The sequence below is a fragment of the Anomaloglossus baeobatrachus genome, unplaced genomic scaffold (genome assembly GCF_048569485.1).
Source record: "Anomaloglossus baeobatrachus isolate aAnoBae1 unplaced genomic scaffold, aAnoBae1.hap1 Scaffold_84, whole genome shotgun sequence".
Taxonomy (NCBI): domain Eukaryota; kingdom Metazoa; phylum Chordata; class Amphibia; order Anura; family Aromobatidae; genus Anomaloglossus; species Anomaloglossus baeobatrachus.
The window spans coordinates 122302-136872 of NW_027445228.1; the positions used below are offsets into that span (position 1 = coordinate 122302).

General features: G+C 45.2%; 1 protein-coding gene across 2 annotated transcripts in view; it reads right to left on the reverse strand.

Moving 5' to 3' along the window:
* LOC142288554 (uncharacterized) overlaps positions 1-14571 on the reverse strand; it is a 48106-nt gene that overhangs the window by 12542 nt on the left and 20993 nt on the right. The gene's annotated exons all lie outside the window — the stretch shown is intronic.

Here is a 14571-nt window from a genome sequence, read left to right on the forward strand (position 1 = left end):
CATGAGAGCTGCGCTGTGATTGGTTGTTTTGTGACAGAGCTGCACTGTGATTGGTTGCACTGTGTCGGTCATAATTGTCTCACTGTTCAAGTAATTGATAAAGCTTTTAGGATCCTGAGCTGATGAGCAGTCACAGGACGGGGGCTCCTCCATGTGTCACCCGTGTAACCCCCAGACCCACCGACACCAAAGACAGTTAGGGCCGGCCTTAGCCTTAATAGTGTCCTGTGCCAAACTGCCCTTTGGGGCCCCCACTCTACTGATTTGTTCCCAAGTTTCCCAGGACACAAACGAGGACAAGAGGCCATTTTTTTATATCCTAAGAAAATTGATCTCTTCAAATGTACAATAAACTCCAGATTTGTGCTGGAGAATCTGTCCCTCAGATCCACTTTAGTGTCACCACGTCTGAGCTCGTCCTTATTGGGGTCTTCTCAACTCGTATATTCATGCTGTATCCATGGATGTTATATGATGGATGGTATATGTGGATCTCACCAATGGGCGCACATGTATCTGGAGAATGAGGCGCTGCTGCTCTTCATAAAGAGATTATATAAATTCCTGTACACACGGATGGGAGTTCTGCATCTCTGGGCTGAGAGCAGCGCAGGTCGTGGCCACATTGGTGGGATCAGCATCTACTATACAAATCCTGCGAATAAATGTACAAGATGATACCAGACAATGCATGATGGCGCCGGCGGCCGCTGCTGCATGTACTCAGGACCAAAAAGGCCATAATACAGATGTAAAAGGGGATTGTAAGGAATGAGAAAAAAAATCCTCTACTTTCTGCATAATAAAGTGTCCTCAGGTTATATGTGTCGCTGCCTCTGAGCTCCAGTGACCTGAACACACTGAGGTGTAGTACCACATACACACCAACAGGACAGGGGGTGCTGTGTACAGTCATGGCCAAAAGTTTTGAGAATGCTACAAATATTAATTTTTACAAAGTCTACTGCTTAAGCTTTTCTAATGGCAATTTGCATATACTCCAGAATGTCATAAAGAGTGATCAGCTTAACAGCAATTACTTGCAAAGTAAATATTGGCTAAGAAAATGAACTTTAACCCCCAAAACACATTTCAACATCATTGCATTCCTGCCTTAAAAAGGAGCAGCTAACATTGTTTTAGTGATTGTTCCATTAACACAGGTGTGGGTGTTGATGAGGACAGGACTGGCGATCAATCAGTCATGATTAAGTAAGAATGACACCACTGAACACTTTAAAAGGAGGCTGGTGCTTGGTATCATTGTTTCTCTTCAGTTAACCATGGTTTTCTCTAAAGAAACACGTGCAGCCATCATTGCTCTGCACAAAAATGGCCTAACAGGGAAGAGTATCGCAGCTCCAAAGATTGCACCTCAGTCAACAATCTATCGCATCATCAAGAACTTCAAGGAGAGAGCTTCCATTGTTGCCAAAAAGGCTCCAGGGCGCCCAAGAAGGACTAGCAAACGCCAGGACCGTATCTTAAAACTGTTTCAGCTGCGGGATCGGACTACCAGCAGTGCTGAGCTAGCTCAGCAATGGCAGCAGGCTGGTGTGAGTGCTTCTGCACACACTGTGAGGCGGAGACTGCTTGAGCAAGGCCTGGTTTCAAGGAGGGCAGCAAAGAAGCCACTTCTCTCCAGAAAAAACGTCAGGGACCGACTGATATTCTGCAAAAGGTACAAGGAGTGGACTTCTGAGGACTGGGGTAAAAGTCATTTTCTCAGATGAATCCCCTTTTTGATAGTTTGGGACATCTGGAAAACAGCTTATTAGGAGAAGAAGAGGTGAGCGCTACCACCAGTCTTGTCTCATGCCAACTGTTAAGCATCCTGAAACGATTCATGTGTGGGGTTGCTTCTCAGCCAAGGGAATCATTTCACTCACAGTCTTGCCTAAAAACACAGCCATGAATAAAGAATGGTACCAGAATGTCCTCCAAGAGCAACTTCTCCCAACTGTCCAAGACCAGTTTGGCGCCCAACAATGCCTTTTCCAGCATGATGGAGCACCTTGCCATAAAGCAAAGGTGATCACTAAATGGCTCATGGAACAAACCATAGAGATTTTGGGTCCATGGCCTGGAAACTCCCCAGATCTTAATCCCATTGAGAACTTGTGGGTAATCATCAAGAGACGGGTGGACAAACAAAAAACAACAAATTCTGGCAAAATGCAAGCATTGCTTATGCAAGAATGGACAGCTATCAGTCAGGATTTGCTCCAGAAGATGATTGAGAGCATGCCGGGGAGAATTGCAGAGGTCCTGAAGAAGAAGGGTCAACACTGCAAATATTCACTTGCTGCATTAACTCATTCTAACTGTCAATATAACCTTTTGGTACTCATAATATGATTGCAATTATATTTCTGTATGTGATGTAAACATCAGACAAACACAATTAAAAACCAGAGGGCAACAGATCATGTATGTGAAAATATAATTTTGGTGTCATTCTCAAAACTTTTGGCCATGACTGTATGTGTCACTGTCTCTGAGCTCCACTGACCTGAACACACAGGTGAAGCACCACATATGCAACAAGAGGATAAGGGGTACTGTATATGGAAGAACTATAATCATATACAAATTTGTAAGGCAAATCCACATGGAATCACGTCTGTGGAATGTCATACTGTGGAATGTCATTCTGTGGAATGTCATAATACACACCTCAGCTGCTGCAGAACCTCAGGAAATACAACCCTGGTGCCGCAGAACCTCATAATACACACCTCAGCTGCTGCAGAACCTCATCATATACAACCAGCTACTGCAGAAACTTATCATACACATCTCAGCTGATGCAGAATTTCAAAATACACACCTCAGCTGCTGCAGAACCTCATAATGCACCTCAGCTGCTGCATTACATTGATAGAATGGCTTTCATACCTGCAGTAAACCAGTACATGCGATGTGCAGACATTAGTGACGCCATGTAATGTATGAGGCCCCAATGTTATTTTGCTAGAAGATAAGGAACCTGACAGCTGATTCCTCCTGTATAAGCAAGGATGGTTGACCTTAGCGAGATCAACATCCAACACCGCGGAGACACCATCACGTGTTTCTCAACGCAGTGATTCTAGAGCAATGCCCCCTGGGAAATATTCCAAACAAGAAAGCCTGCGGAGACACCATCACATGTTTCCCAACGCTGGCAGGAAACTAGCCAGGTCTTTCACCGGGAAGGAACAACCACGGGAAGGGCAGTCTCCAGTCAAGGGGACCACCTATGCCAAACATGGTATCCCAGGGCTGTGGAGTCGGAGTCGTGGAGTCGGAGTCGGAGTCGGAGCTCATTTTGGTGGAGTCGGAGTCGGAGTTGGAGTCGGTATAAAATGCACCGACTCCGACTCCTAAAATATATAATAAATTGGGGACAGGAGTGCAATGCAGAATGTGCTGAATATTTTACTAAATAATAACATTTAGTATAATGCTTATATTTAAGTGAAAAATTTATTGTAGTACAGTGTGAACATCAGACATTTAATTGTCTTTATGATACAATAATCAAGATATTTGGATAGAACATAAAATATTTATTGGAATACAACTTTAGAACACAAAAAACTAATAAATTGTAAATATGTAATATATATATATATATATATATGTATATATATATATATATATATACAGTGTATATACACACACAAGATATATATGTAATCTACTGTATATTACATAGTGTATTACATATTTACAATTTATTACAGTTTTTTGTGTTCTAAAGTTGTATCCAATAAATATATTTTATGTTCTATCCAAATATCTTGATTATTGTATCATAACAATTATTAAATGTCTGATGTTCACATACACATATTCATGTACTACAATAAATTTTTCACCTAACTATAAGCAATATATGTAGGAGTCGGAGTCGGAGCCGGAGTCGGAGCCGGAGTCGGAGTCGGTGCAAGAGAATTTGAGGAGTCGGAGTCGGAGTCGGAGTCGAAGGTTTGGCTTACCGACTCCACAGCCCTGTGGTATCCATCCACAGACAGCTGTTTCGGGGTATTTGCCCCTCATCGGTGTGGAGTAGGAAACTGGCTAGTGGGAGCAATGCCTAGTAGAAGACTACATAAGCAAGGATGGTTGACCTTAGGGAGATCAACATCCAACACCGCGGAGACACCATCACGTGTTTCTCAACGCAGTGATTCTAGAGCAATGCCCCCTGGGAAATATTCAAAACAAGAAAGCCTGCGGAGACACCATCACATGTTTCTCAACGCTGGCAGGAAACTAGCCAGGTCTTTCACCGGGAAGGAACAACCACGGGAAGGGCAGTCTCCAGTCAAGGACACCATCACGTGTTTCCTACTCCACACTGATGAGGGGCAAATCAGTGTGGAGTAGGAAACACGTGATGGTGTCTCCGTGGTGTTGGATGTTGATCTCCCTAAGGTCAACCATCCTTGCTTATGTAGTCTTCTACTAGGCATTGTTCCCACTAGCCAGTTTCCTACTCCACACTAATGAAGGACAAATACCCCGAAACAGCTGTCTGTGGATGGATACCATGTTTGGCATAGGTGGTCCCCTTGACTGGAGACTGCCCTTCCCGTGGTTGTTCTTTCCCGGTGAAAGACCTGGCTAGTTTCCTGGCAGCGTTGAGAAACATGTGATGGTGTCTCCGCAGGCTTTCTTGTTTTGATTCCTCCTGTATGACTCCCACGTGGAAGGATTCAGATATCGATTTCATTATTGCAGACGTGTAGGTTTTACTTTGATGCTTCCGTGTTTCAGATGAAACATACAGTTAATATCTGGCCAGGAATTATGCAGCCAAGATGATGAGTTCAGGAGGCCGTTCCCTGGGGGCTGCTCTTCTGCAATCCTAGACTCACCCATCTCTCCTCTGTGTCTGACATTCTGCACATTGAGGATATGGCAGGTCAATATTCAGAATTACAAACATGTTAATTACACCAATATATAACACACACATTACACACTATACATGACCGATGCAGGGCATATGCAGGGGGTAAAAAAATAAAATATATATCTATATTATATAAACTCTAAGTTACTTACCGGTAATGGGGTTTTCCAGAGCCACAACAGCACCACCAGAGAGATGTGTCCACCCCTTAATTTGGACAGGAAACCCACTAGAATAAAAGGGCGGCCCCTCTCAACCGCATCAGTTAGTTGACAGAGCACGGAGAGGAATACCAGAAACAGTCAATCCAACACCGAAATGTACACCCCTAAAGTGGAAAACCAAGCGTGAGCGAAAAGAAGGGTGGGAAGCAATGGCGCTGTCGTGGCTCTGGAAAACCCCATTACCGGTAAGTAACTTAGAGTTTTCCCTTCGCCACGACAGCGCCACCAGAGAGATTTGAAAGAACACTTCTAGGGAGGGACCACCACCTGCATAACCTGTCTACCAAAGGTCATGTCAGTGGAGGCGGAAAGATCTAGCCGGTGCTGCCTAAAAAAAGTGGTAGGTGAAGACCAAGTAGCCGCTTTGCAAATAAGATCAAGAGGCACGTCTGCCCATTCCGCCCAGCAGGTAGAAATGGATCTAGTAGAGTGGGTTGTGATGCCCTGAGGCATTGGAACGCTCTGAGCAACATGAGCCTCTTTAACCCAACGTGCAATAGAACCCTTAGAAGCCGCATAACCCTTCTGGGGCCCCTGAAAACAAATGAAAACTTACTGACTTTTCCGCCAACATGCTGTGATATCTAAATAGTGAAAGAGTGCCCTTCTAACATCCAGAGAGTGAAATTTCTCTTCACCCGAATTTTGTGGAGAGGAACAAAACGAAAGAAGAATGATTTCTTACGAACGAAGGAACAACCCCGCCACCTTCGGAAGAAAAGCCGGGTCAGTGCCCAGTACAACTCTATTATCTTTGACCTGGAGATATGGAGAAATGACCGAAAGAGCCTGTAAATCACTCACTCTACGTGCAGAGGTTAGTGCAATCAAAAGTGCCACCTTAAGTGTGAGGAAATTAACTGAGGAAGAGGCAAGTGGCTCAAAGGGGGGACCTGTAAGTGCATCCAAAACCAAATTAATGTCCCAAGCAGGGAAGGATAGACAAGGTTAGAGACGGATATCAAAAAACAGTAAAAAGTTTTTTTCCTTTAAAAACACACAAAAATCCTGGAACAGTGTGGTATTAAAGCTAGTGCACTGTAGTGGTCATGAAAAGATATATATATATACCAAAGTACATCAAAGCATAATATTACAAGACTGACAATCCAGCAGATATGAATAGACTATAAGTGCTAATGTTTAAAGTGCCGTGCAAATACATAAATATGGTACATAAGGAGGACATTGCAGATTACATAAAATGAACCATAAATTTCTGCAATGAAAAATTGAAACATTGCCCATATGTAATTTGCCAGCACTCGGGTCAGTATAACCCCAGAGTATACCATACCATCCTGTCACCCAGGAGGGGGAAGGGGGGAAGAGACCAAACCTGAAAACTGCTGGAAGCAATTGAAAGTTGTTTAAGACCACTACCTGATGAACCACACTGCCCAGCACCTGTACGCGCGTTTCACACTCGCTTCGTCAGGAGGTGCTGTGACAGGGAGATGGTCATCTTTTTATGGTACCGGACTCACCTGAGGCCCGTCAGTGGAGCGCAGTGCGCTGTGACGGCCATGCCGCCCACTCCAGCCGGCGTCCCGGAAGCTGCAATGCGCATACGTGCTAATCGCTTCACTCATTGGGCGCCGACTGGAGGGGAGGGACAGACACCGACACACAGAGCGCGCGCATCAGCGAGCCCAGCACCATCTTGTGTGAGGGCAGTAGTATTGGCAAACCATCATGAATCAGGAATTCTCATTCAAATTGTGCAAAGTTGTTAATCTGAAGCAATATCCATATTATAAGTATACATCAACACATATGAGGTGGATAAAAGTACATAATATCATAGTCTAAAAAAGTTCATGCCAAGCATATGGGAACGCAGAGCACAAAAATACCAGGGGACATTATCCAACCATATATAACACAAAAAGATATTACTCATTTTATGACCATATCGTGTGCTGCATAGCCACAGCCAGGCACCTCACCGTGTGTTCTATAGAAGCTAAGGTTAAACAAAATCATTTAAACATTAAATATGCTTTTTAATGCACGTAGATCCTGAAGTATAATTCCATCATATATGTGAAGAATGTGCATTTCACACATGACTGGTTTCCAAAAAAAATCGCTCTCACCAAGCCCTGTATATAAGGATAACAAACAAAAAAAGATATTTAAAAATATGACCATAAAAATCAAACAGAGAGCAAGGAACTTAAGGAGGCAGCTCAAGCCAGACTCAGACAGTAAGTATCACACAGAACATGATTGAACAAGGAGAATCGTACCAAAAACGCATGAGAACAGGATTCAGATAAGAATATCCTCAGGGAAGGCGATCACAGGAAAGGCTTAAAAGACACCAGATCATTTAAAACCAGAGGCTTAACAGTCTCCAATGTGGTAATCCACTTTACCTCCTTCTGGGCCAATACCCTCCTGTGATCACCTCCCCTCTTACCAAAGTAAACTCTATCGATCCCTCTAAACTTGAGGAGACGCCAATTGCAACTATGCTTTTCTCGGAAGTGCTTAGGTATGTTATTAAGGGCCTCAATTTCTTCTGCGGTTTCGACTTTCGCTGCTTTTTTGATGTCCCTAATGTGTTCAAGGACCCTAACTCTAAATTCCCGGGAAGTCAGCCCTACATATATCAATCCGCAAGGGCATTTTGCCCAATAAACAACAAAGGTTGTCCTGCAGTTAATAGTATGTACAATCTTGTAGGACTTGGTATTAGACGCATCATGGAAAGTAAAAGACCTTTCCATTTGGGGACAAGCCCCACAGTCTCCACAAGAGAATGAACCCCATTTGGGTCCCCTTGACAAACCCAGAAATGTAGAGGGGGGTGGGACATAGTGACTTTTCACTATCATGTCCTTAAGTGTTTTGGACCTATGTGGCGTAATTGATGGCCTAGCCGAGATAACTTTTGCTAAATCACCGTCAGACAGGAGTATAGGCCAATAGCGTGCCACAACTTCATTCATTTCCCTCCACTGAGAGTGATAGGCCTTAATAAATCTGACTTTTTGATCCGATCTTTTTATACTCGGTTTGAGGAGGTTATCCCTCGGAGTATGTCTTGCCCTCTCATAGCCAGATTCAATCGACCTATCACTATAGTGGCGGGACTTGAACCATCTCCTGAGATCCATTGCCTGACCCTCAAACAAATCGTTGTCCGAACAAACCCTGCGAGGTCTCAAAAACTGACCTGTTGGTATGGAGTTGATGACCTGTGGAGGATGAGATGATTTTGCACTAAGAAGGGAGTTAACTGCTGTTCCTTTTCTAAAGATATCCGTCACGACAGAGCCGTCCGCTCCCCTCATTATTCTGACATCCAGAAACTCTATTGAGCTAGGGCTGCAAGATAAGTTAATTTTATGTTAGAATTATTGACATTCAAAGAGCACATAAACCACTCTAATTCCTCCTGTCCACCCTGCCAAACCATGAACACGTCATATATATACCTCACCCACAACAAGACTGAACCCCTATCACTGTCAGGATATTGAATGGAGCGCTCTCAATACCCCAGGAAGAGGCACGCATACGAGGGCGCACAAGACACCCCCATAGCAGTGCCCCTCTCCTGGAGATAGTAGCGCCCCTTAAACAGGAAAAAGTTGTGGGTGAGGATAAATTTCAGCAGGGTGAGCAGGAGGAAGACAAGATCACTATCTAAAGAGGTGGTGCTCAAGTAAAATTCTACAGCCCTCAACCCATCAAAGTGTGCAATAGACGTATACAATGACTCTACGTCAGCAGTCATCATTATAACGTCATCATCCAAATGTAAGTCCTGTATCCGCACCAACAGGTCAGTTGAGTCCCGAATGTAAGAGAATGTGGTCGAACATCAACGGTTGCAAATAATGATCCAAAAATCTACAGGCGGGTTTGCATAAGCTATTAATACCAGAGACTATCGGTCTTCCCGGGGGGTCCTGGAGGCTCTTATGAACTTTTGGTAAAAAATATATAGTTGGAACAATAGGAAATTGATGATTCACAAGACCCTCCAGGACACTCACAGGGATAATGTTATCATCACAGGCTTTTTTAAGAATATTATCAAGTTCAGATTTGAAGATTGCAGATGGATTACTATCCAATTTCCGATAGCAGTCACGGTTGTTCAGCTGTCTGAAGGCCTCGGCCTCGTACTTGAAGGTTGGCCAGATAACTACATTTCCCCCCTTGTCAGCCTGTTTCACTACTATATCCTGCATTTTAGATAATTCGTCAATCGCTTTTCTTTGTCCCTGGTTCAAATTATCATGAGATCTTATCTCAGGGAGTTTGCGAAGATTTTGAGTAACCAATTTGACGAATAGGTCTACAGTGGGACAGGCTGACAATGGGGGAAATGCAGAGGACTTCTTTTTGATGGATTGTGGAAATTTTGAGGTAGTTGTTTCCTCTTGTTCTGCCAGTAAGGATTCCAAAAGTTCGACAACCTCTCTATCCTGTATGGATAGTGTGGCCCAATCAACATCACTCTTCTTAGAAAAATGTTTCTTAAAGAGGAGCTTTCGGCCAAACAGTTGGATATCCTTATTAGCAACAAACCTATCAAATCTCGCAACAGGCGAGAATGACAGGCCCATCTGCAAAACGTCGATCTGATCCTGTGTGAGTAAACGGTCAGACAAATTAATCACCTGCAAACTGTCTTTAGTCCCGCGATCTTTGCCTCCACTTTCAAATTGATTAACCTTTCTTTTGGTACTGTTGCGAGTTGTTATTCCGCCTGTAGTAGATCTTTCAGGACCATTTTGGTTTGCTGAAGGATCAGGGAATGGACTCCTCGAACGGTCATCCGATGACATTGAAGAATTTCTATAGGTAGATCTAGACCTGGATCTTGATCTAAATCTTTTGGGCTGGAACCACCTATGCACCCTGTCTGATTCATGATCCTCAATATCACGCTGAAATTTCTTCAATTTGAATTGTTTAATATCATTTTCCCAACGAAGGGAATCCTTCTGCACTTCCTTTTCAAAATTATCTATGGCATCTTTAGACATTTTCAATTTGATTTCAGAATTGACAATCTCAATCTCGGCCTCCAGAGTTTCAATTTTCTTTTTATCAAATCCAATAAGAAGTTCCAACATTGTTCGGGAACAAAGCCCACAGGCCTCCTCCCATCTTTTTCTAAAATTGGCGTCATTAACCTCAAAGGAGGGAAAAACTTCAACTCTCAGGCCTCTAGGAGTGATCCCTCTGGATAGGTATTGCTCCAAAGAGGCCTTGTTCCACCATGCTCTCATGCGTTTATGGACTTTAGGCCCCTTCTCCATTAGCGTTTTTTAAATCACAGCGATACTCGGCTCAAAATGTGAGTGGAGTATCCTGCGTGTGATATGCGTGTGGTGTGTGTTTTTTTTTCCTCACATAGCATCCGTATGACATGTGAGCGTCATGCGGGTGCTATGTGAGTTTTGTCTACAGGAGAAATCTCCTGTAAAACCAGTCCTGGCCGCGGTTACCTGCACTCAGCTCCAGAGCTGTAATCTGAGCTCCAGCGTCTGCCTGATCTGTCTGCAGCTGTACAGACCTGACCAGCAATCGCCGGGGAATCTATCACTCGGCGCTCGCTGTTCAGGCTGCAGTCTGGAGCTCAGGGGACAGCTCCAGGGTTCAGTGCAGGTAACAGCGGTCAGGCCTGGTTTTACAGGAGATTCCTCCGGTAGCCAGTCTGACCCGGTATGCAAGTATCAGGATCCGTGTGACATGCGTATGCCACCCGGATTCTGACTTGCATGAGGGAGACAGAGCTGAGAATCGCATGAAATCGCAGCATGCTGCGATTTCAAGGAGAGCCTGTGTATCGTCTGGAAAAAAAGGGGAAATGGAGACAGCCTCATAGGAAACCATTTGCAAGATTGCAATCCGTTTCTCAATGTGAGGAAATTTGCAGGACAAAAACGCTAGTGGAGAAGGGGCCAAAGGCTACTTTACACGCTGCGATATCGGTCCCGATATCGCTAGCGTGGGTACCCGCCCCCATCTGTTGCGCGACACGGGCAAATCGCTGCCCGTGCTGCACAACATCGCCCAGACCTGTCACACATACTTACCTGCCCGGCGACGTCGCTGTGACCGGCGAACCGCCTCCTTTCTAAGGGGGGCGGTCCGTGTGGCGTCACAGCGACGTCACTGAGCGGCCGCCCAATAGCAGCGGAGGGGCGGAGATGAGCGGGACGTAACATCCCGCCCACCTCCTTCCTTCCTCATAGCGGCCAGGAGGCAGGTAAGGAGAGGTTTCTCGTTCCTGCAGCGTCACACATAGCGATGTGTGCTGCCACAGGAGCGACGAAGTACATCGTTACTGCTACAGTAACGATAATCGAGAATGGACCCCCATGTCACCGATGAGCGATTTTGCACGTTTTTGCAACGATGCAAAATCGCTCATCGGTGTCACACGCAGCAACATTGCTAATGCGACCGGATGTGCGTCACAAATTCCGTGACCCCAACTACTCCGCATTAGCGATGTCGCAGCGTGTAAAGCCCCCTTAAGTCCTTGTATCTATTCTGTAACTCACGGTACAGGTTGGATAATGTCCCCTGGTATTTTTGTGCGCTGCGTTCCCATATGCTTGGCGTGAACTTTTTTAGACCATGATATTATGTACTTTTATCCACCTCATATGTGTTGATGTATACTTATAATATGGATATTGCTTCAGATTAACAACTTTGCACAATTTGAATGAGAATTCCTGATTCATAATGGTTTGCCAATACTACTGCCCTCACCCAAGATGGTGCTGGGCTCTCTGATGCTCGCGCTCTGTGTGTCGGTGTCTGTCCCTCCCCTCCAGCCGGCGCCCAATGAGTGAAGCGATTAGCACGCATGCGCATTGCAGCTTCCGGGACGCCGGCTGGAGAGGGCGGCATGGCCGTCGCCGCACACTGCGCGCCACTGATGGGCCTCAGGTGAGTCCGGTACCATAAAAAGATGACCATCTCCCTGTCACAGCACCTCCTGACGAAGCGAGTGTGAAACGCGCGTACAGGTGCTGGGCAATGTGGTTCATCAGGTAGTGGTCTTAAACAACTTTCAATTGCCTCCAGCAGTTTTCAGGTTTTGTCTCTCCCCCCTTCCCCCTCCTAGGTGACAGGATGGTATGGTATTCTCTGGGGTTATACTGACCTGAGTGCTGGCAAATTACATATGGGCAATGTTTCAATTTTTCATTGCAGAAATTTATGGTTCATTTTATGTAATCTGCAATGTCCTCCTTATGTACCATATTTATGTATTTGCACGGCACTTTAAACATTAGCACTTATAGTCTATTCATATCTGCTGGATTGTCAGTCTTGTAATATTATGCTTTGATGTACTTTGGTATATATATATATCTTTTCATGACCACTACAGTGCACTAGCTTTAATACCACACTGTTCCAGGATTTGTGTGTGTTTTTAAAAGGGAAAAAACTTTTTACTGTGTTTTTTGATATCCGTCTCTAATCATGTGATGTATTTTATATGTCTGTTAGTATCATGTTAATAAAATTTGTAAACTTTTGAATTTATGTGTGTTTTCTCTGATACACTATATAATAATGCAGGTCTAGTATAGGTTTATATACTTTGCTTGGTAGATATGCATACATAGAATATGGATCTCTATTTCCGCTTTTGGATTTATAAGGATAGACAAGGTACAGGGGTCTGCCTCTGACAGGATGAAATAAATCTTCTAACCCATCTATTCCCTGCTAAGTCACAACTGTACAAAGCTCTCAGAGCTGACACGTGCACCTTTAGAGTACTGACAGACAAGCCCAAGTTCAACCCCTCTTGGAGAAACTCCAATATGTGTAGCAGTGGGGCAGCGCCTTCAGGAGAGCAACCCGTAGATGAAAGAAACTTCCTCCACACTCTGGCATATATTCTAGTGGTGGATGGCTTCCTGCTACCCTGGAGTGTGTTAATCAGGCCCGAGGAAAACCCCTCTACGTTCTAATAACTGCCTCTCAAATGCCATGCAGTGAGATGGATGTTGGAAACACTGGGATGCCGCAGCGGGCCCTGGGAGAGGAGATCCGGTCTCTCCAGCAACACCCAAGGATCTGCCACCGACAGTCTCCTGAGCCAGTAGAACCATGCCCTCCTGGGCCAGAAGGGAGCTATGAGGATAACTCGAGCCCCATCCTCCCTGATCTTCCGTAACACTGCTGGGATTAATAGCAAAGGAGGAAAAGCGTAATGAAGACCCGACCTCCACGATATCGAAAAGCATCTACTGCCCGAGGCCCCTCGCGTGGATTCAAAGAGCAAAATTCCGGAACCTGGCGGTTGGACCTGGTTGCAAACAGATCTAGCACCGAAATACCCCAAAGCCATGTTATGCTGTGGAAAACGTCCGTGTGAAGGCACTATTCACCCTGACGAACCTGAGTGCGACTGAGAAAATATGCTGCCGTGTTGTCTACCCCCCTGATATGAAGGGCCGTGAGGGAAGCGAGGCGTACTTGTGCAAAAAGAAAGAGCTGATGAGTTAGTGACATTTGGGCGCGTGATCGCGTCCCCCCCTGGTGATTGATGTAAGACACTGCTGTCCTGTTGTCTGACAGAACGCGTACGTGCCGACTCGTCAGGAGGGGAAGAAAGGACCGAGGAGATTTCTCTATGTCGCAAAGTTCCCTGAAATTGGAGGATGCTCTGCCCTCGGAAGGACTTAAACTCCCTTGAATAAAGTGACCCGTAAGTGTGCTCCCCAGCCCTGTGCGCTGGCATTTGTGGTCACTATGTTTGAAACTGAAATAGCCCAAGGAATTCCATCTTGCAGGTTCTGGGATTGCAGCCACCACTGGAGACCGGGGAGGATAGTCTTACTATATGGTCCAAACAGTCGCCTAACTGCATTTGAGCAATCAAAACCTCCCTCTGCAAGTCCTGAGAATGGAGCTGAGCCCACGGGACAGCTGGAATACAAAACACCAAGGTCCCTAGGAGGGACATGGCATCTTGGAGGGACAGGACAGGAGCTGAGATGGCTGCTTGCACTTTTGACTGCAATGAACCTATCTTGTCTTGTGGCAGAACACATTGCTGAACTGTGGAGTCCAGGATCAGGCCGAGAAATATTTGACTGGTAAGTGGAGTCAAACGGGACTTATTGAAGTTGACTATCCATCCCAACTTCTGCAGGATGGAGAGGACCACCTGCACCTGGCCTGTGCAATGTGCTTCTGAGGTGCCGACTACTAGGAAGTCGTCCAGGTATGGCACTATCAAAACATCTTGTTCTCAGATGTGGGCCATGACTTCTGCCATCACTTTTGTAAATACTCGTGGTGCCGTCGCCAGTCCAAATGGAAGAGCCCGGAACTGCCAGTGCATTATTTGTCCGTTAATTGGCACAGCTATTCTCAGAAATCGCTGGTGGGAGGGGTGGATCGGGATGTGATAGTAGGCATCCTTCAGGTCTATTACTG